This window comes from Ambystoma mexicanum, chromosome 3p (assembly GCF_040938575.1).
Source record: "Ambystoma mexicanum isolate Mex_15411 chromosome 3p, UKY_AmexF1_1, whole genome shotgun sequence".
In the NCBI taxonomy this organism is placed as follows: Eukaryota; Metazoa; Chordata; class Amphibia; order Caudata; family Ambystomatidae; genus Ambystoma; species Ambystoma mexicanum.
Genome location: NC_090925.1, coordinates 910737746 through 910743777, shown reverse-complemented (window position 1 = coordinate 910743777; position 6032 = coordinate 910737746). Strand labels below are relative to the sequence as shown.

Here is a 6032-nt window from a genome sequence, read left to right as displayed (position 1 = left end):
CTGGTTAAATCTATGTTCCAAAGCTCTCACAAAATTAAATGTTAAATATCTACTTCTACATTTGTGTTTTTCTGAAATGAGCATTTTTTCAAGTTTCATGTACTGAAGTATACCGATTGACTTTCTTGGCAATGTTGCATTCAAATGCTTCAAGTCTCAATGTTGCCATGAACGCAGGTGTTAGGAACGGAAACCCCTTCTTGGACTAATTATGTAACCTAGCCTGTTCCAAATTACCACAACCTAGGCCACTTAATACCTGGTCCCCCCGTTTGTTTTCTTGACTGCTGTCAAAACTCAAGTGCATGTCAAAATGGATAAACAAAAACACTCTGGATTTCACTAAAACATTTATATTTGCTGAACCAAATAGTGTACAAGTCTAACTCTCACACAGTAACCTACAGAACTGAGACACGCAATGAAATGAATAACAGAATTAAATGTGTCAGGTTACTTTTACAGTTCCTCTCTGGTTTGTAGAAATGGGGCACAGTGAGAAACCTCTGTGCCTTTACTCTTCATAACCAGAGCAAGTATCTTCAAATGTCCCTAGTCACTCCGGAAAAGCAACCGTAGCACCAGCATGCTCCATCACCTGCTCTCAGCTTTCTCTTCTGAGGAAATGTTGCTCAATATAGTCTGAAAAATGTAGATGATCTCTTCTGCCAGCAGTCACTTCAGTAAGTGAGCTTTAAGATCACACTCACTGCTTTCTCGGTGCCCCCTACTGTCTCGCCTAGTATTAAATACATCCAATTTAATTAAAAGCCTTGACATATCTAAACATGCCGTTTTGAGCTGTTGTATTGTTGTACCTGTGATAAACACCCTTCTTTTTCTCACACAGATCATGGTCCTGCCACCACATCTCGAACAGCGCACATGTAAGCACCACAAATTACTGTCACTGCTAAACACCTTTTATTCTCTGACCTTATCCCAATTCTTTGACCTTGCTAAACCCGACAATCTTATTTGACCTCTGCATTTCAGGCCCTCCAGCTCAGGGCAGACCTCTCACCAGGAAAGTGGTAAGTCGCCACTCTGGCAGTATGATATCCTTTTTTATTTGCTAGCATGGAGATGAGTATATCATGGAATGATGGTGCTACTTTTTTGCAATAATATAGGAGGAAATCAGGTGAGTCAAAGGCTCCATTCACAGTACAATTAATGAAAGTTTCATTGGATGCTTTCTTCTCTAGAGAGATTGATGGATGAGCCAGCAGATTCTTCATTCTTTCTGGGATTGATGGATGTGTCAACAGATTTCTTCTGTCTCAGAATGTTGTATCAGCCAAGGGTAGCTTTCTTAGACCGTTCGTTTTTCACTACAATACTTTGAAAAAAGCACCTGATTGGCCCATCTATCAATCAGCCAGAGAACAAAGTATCTGTAGTAAGTTCATCAATCTATTTAGTGAATGAAGAACCTGTTGGATCCTTTATCTATCGCTATGGAAAACACATTTCTAATAATGTCTAGTAATGGAAGAATGGCCCTACATATTCTATGTTCTTTTGTATGATTGATGAATGGCAGATAAATCCTCAATGCATTGAAGGATTGATGGGTCAGTTCAAATAGGCTTTTTTTACTCCAGACTAATAAAGGGATCAACAGATGCCTAGTTATTTTTGCAAACCACTGCTGATGTAGGTTTCTGGGAAGCCAATCTCAGTAGGCATGCAGAGGTTTGACACACAAGTCTTAACTTTCTCTTGGTAATAAAGACGAGCGATTATGCTGACAGGAGATCAGGGATTTGGTGCAAAGAACAAGGAACAAACACACGTTTAAAAAGCACTAAAATGTCCACACAGGTAAGAACGACAATACTTTGTCAAGATGTATGTATTAGGAAAAAGGTTTAAGAGTAAAGTAAAGCAGTATGTACTTGTAGGAACCAGAAATGAGACATGAACACAGAGGACTCAGTGATTTCTACAAACCTTTATTGAAATAATAAAAGGGTTGGCAAATGCCTCACTGTCCCTACCTAGACCAAAACGAAGGGCCTGTTGTGCGTCAAGATGTCCAAAGCAAAATGTCCTGTGTCAGAAATCCTATCCTAGCCCTCACACTCTAAAAGTAACTATAATGATTTGAGGGTATTGTCCCTGGCCATGAAAGTGCACAAATGTTCAAGTTCAAAGGAAAAAGTTAGCACATACAAAAAGGTTCCAAATGGATAATGTTCACAGTTCCAGGGGATGACTCCCTTGCCTAGGTTTCTTTACACAAAACAAACAGTTCAAAACAATTCAGAATCTCAAGGGCATGTTTCTTCCTTGAAATTCCCTTTTCATAGTACTACAACTTGGGTGCAGGTCCCAGACTTGCAGAACCCCTGGTACACTCTCCTGGCAGGCTTCTTTTACATTCAATATACTTCAACGTTCTAAGGGCCTGGGTCTGCCTTAGGATTCTCTTTCTACACTTGGCTTTGGCTGGTATACTCTCCTGCCAGGCCTTCCTCATATAGTTCACTTCACACACTTACAGACATGACTTTGCCTGGTTTACTCTACTGCCAGGGCTTTCTAATGAGGTTCACTCCACACACTTGCAGACTTGACTTTACCAGGTATACTCTCCTGACAGGGCTTTCTAAGGTGGTTCACTCCGCACACCTGCAGACTTAATTTTGCCTGGTATACTCTCCCGACCCGGCTTTCTCGTGTGCATCACTTCTCACTCTTGCAAACTTGACTTTGCTTGGTATACTCTCATACCAGGGCTTTCTCATGTGCTTTACTTGGTTTGGGTCTATTTGACCTAATCACATTTGATTGAATTTATTTGACCATTGTTTGTTCTAAAATGCAGGGGCAGACCCCCCCATAACCCCTTGCACTTCACCTAATCTATACCCTTACCCACCTCATATATGCATTTAATTAAATGTGACCAAAAAAAGGTAAAAACAATGTGATCAAATGTTTTAAGTCACATGCTTTAGGTCAATGATTCTAACACCCTTTACTTCTCACACTTGCAAACTTGACTTTGCTTGGTATACTTTCCTGTTAGGGCTTTCTCATGTGCTTCACCTCTTACACTAGCAAACTTGACTTTACCTGGTATACTTTCCTGCCAGGGCTTTCGAATGTAATACAACTCTTTCACATTTGGGTCTGGGTTCTAGGTTCGTAACCCTTTTCTCATTCCTTCACTCTTCCAACTGGTTTCTCTTTTCCCCAGATATTGGGACCCTGACACATTCTCACATTCATCAGTTCTAAACCTTGGCCCCAGCATCTCAGATTCCTGCTGTGGGTTGCTTCCACTTGCTTAGTGCACTGCTTTCATACGCAATGTTCCGAGCGAATCACCCCGGTGTCCCAGCTCCCTCCACAGACTCACTGACTTTGTTCTGCTGCTGTGGATCTCCTCGTGGTCTTCTCTGCTTCCTCTCTCTGGTCGACGTGGGTGGCTGGTGTTTCTCCTGCTCTACGGTTCCCGTGGCATCGTAAGGGCTTCTCCTTTTCCCTCGATCCCAACGCTTACTCAGGGCTTCTCTCCCAGCAGGATTTCTATGAGCTCCATCTCCTTGAGCTGCTTTCTTATGTCGTAACTCTCTCTCTCCATTCTCCAGGTGTAATCCTTTTAAATGTCCTGGTACTTGTAAGATACCTTCAATCACAAGAGCGCATCTTTAGCTTCTCAGCATCAGTGATCTGTATCGCTCCAATCATCTTCCTCATTCGAGTGCTCCCATATACGTGGGAATGATAGGCAATTCTTGATGTGTCACACAGAAAGATGTCATTAGTACGTTTTGTGGATGGTTGATGAGTGCTCTCACAGTAAGCCATTAAGGCGTGAGACATGGATGTGATATCCCCATAAGGGAAAGGGGGATATGTGTTTTCATCTGACAATGCTGTGCTATCCCCTTGAGCATCAGCTCCCTCATATGGCCGCCCTAGCGTTCAGATCAGATAGGGTCTGCCTCACCCTGATGACTTTAGGAGAGGTTGCCCCCATGGAAATAGTGATGGCATTGCCAGATTCATCACAGTACACATATACAAAACACATTTGGTGTTGCACTTGAGAGACACACACACACTCACACTCTCTCTCTCTCTCTCTCTCTCTCTCTCTCTTTCTCTCTCTCTTCAAATTGCAGCTCAAACAATACGTGGCAACACTAACCTTAAACATGGTGGAGATATTACATCTTACACAGGATTTATATGTTTCATAATAAGCAAACCAGCAAATTTGAAAAAGCCTTCTCCAATCCCTATCCTCGAATCAATGGGCAAGGTTTAAAAATGTTTCAAAAGCGGTGTGTGGGCAGTGTGACTAGTATCCTGCTAACCTGCTAGAAGTACTGCTGGAGCATGTCTCCACTGCCTGAAGGAGGAGGGATTTCCCTTCATAAACTCACTGGGAGCGCAGAGCGCGTACAGTGTGTCTGGTGTCTCCAGTGTTGACACTGCATTCCAGCGCCACCTCTCTTGAGGTATTGGAGTGGTTCGCAGTTGGCAGCTGTACGGATTCCCAAGTAAGTAGGAAGCTGCAAGCAGCAGTGGAGTGACGTATACATACGATTGTTTGATCTCCCTTTCCCATAGCTGTCATAAGAATAATTGGCATAACATTGCGTATACACTGTTTTGGGGCTTCCAAAATTAAATAGGTATTAACGCTCTGCTTTGGTTGAAATTCTGGGAAAAAAGAAAAGTGCTTGTTAGGGAGAATTCTCATTTATGGCTAATTTCCCTCACCTAGTGAGTCCCCCAGCAGCTTTGCTGGACTTGTGGAGTTTATTTTTTCCACTTAGTAAGAGTGAGAGCTTTTCCCCCACTCTTACCTGTGTTTTGCTATGTGTTTTCATCTGTTTTTGTAAGTGTGGACTCTGAAGTACACCACTTCAGTAGCCCCCTTCTTTGTGTGTGTCACACAGCACCTTCAGTGCCGTGGCACAGGGTTGTCTTTGAGACTTCCCTCGACTCCATTTCTGAGGCGACTACTGTCCCCCAGAAAAGGGTAAAGTTACCATTAACTTTACTTAGTCAATCAACCACACATCCAGTTCACCCCATCTTCCATGGAGTACTGGAAAGGGTTAACTCGTATCCCTTTTTATCTGTACCTCCTAGAGCATTGTTTCGCTCTTTTAACATTTAGACTTGGCTTGTGGCAGTGGTATCTACCCTAACTTTTCTACCGCGATTATATTAGATAAACGTGGTACTGTTCTTGGCTATTATATTAGCCTCGAACATAAACCCGCTTGACCAAATCATCTTTCTTTTGGCTGCGGTTGGGTTTATTCACCATTTCTTTTTGTTAAAGTCCTTCTTGTGTTTTACTTTGCGCGGCAAACCAGGTTCGCCTTCTTTATCCACTGTCTTTTGGCGGACTTCTGCTCAGAAACCCTCCTCAAGGCGCCTGGGTGTCTAGGTGGGCTGAATGTGAGGGAGGGGTGAAGTCACCCCCTGCACAGGGTATCCTAGAAAACCCAAGTCGCACTTTGTCATGATTGGCCAGGGTAGTTGTCCGGGCTGGGCAATCCCCCTGCTGGGTGATTGACAGCCAGGCTGCGTGAATGGGTTTTTTTTTTCGCATAAAAGGCAGGTCTCTTGGGCTAGAAGTCAGAGAGTTGCCACTGGAACTACAAGGAACCGAAGAGAAGCAGAGAGAATGACGGCTGCTGCAACTACCCCATCCCGGTGAAGCCCTGCTGCAGTCCTGAGCTATCTGCCCTTCAACGACTCAGAGAAGATCCAGTCCGGAGTCTTCTTCCCTTGAGCTTGGTGGGGATAACAAGCTCATCTCCTTCAGCCAGAGGATCCTTTTCCGTGGTCGAAATAGCTGCACACTGCTGTAGTGGTCCGGATAGCCACCTGAAGAGCCTCTCCTGTTTTTAAGGAGCGCACCTTTTATTCCGTGTCGCTGCTGCCGGCATCATCCGTGTGTGGTGCAGACCCCCTTCAGACGTCCTTCCTTCTCGACGAAGCTCCAGGAATCGTGGGTCTGCGGGAAACCAACAGGAACAACTGCCAGGGCACCA

The 6032-nt window shown here is 43.9% G+C and overlaps 1 long non-coding RNA gene across 1 annotated transcript in view; it reads left to right on the top strand.

Moving 5' to 3' along the window:
- Positions 1 to 825: 825 nt before the first annotated feature.
- LOC138579648 (uncharacterized) overlaps positions 826 to 6032 on the top strand; it is a 30160-nt gene continuing 24953 nt past the window's right edge. Inside the window, exons 1-2 of the long non-coding RNA XR_011304108.1 lie at positions 826 to 887; positions 997 to 1034. This is a non-coding gene — a long non-coding RNA (uncharacterized lncRNA). The remainder of the gene's footprint in view (positions 888 to 996; positions 1035 to 6032) is intronic.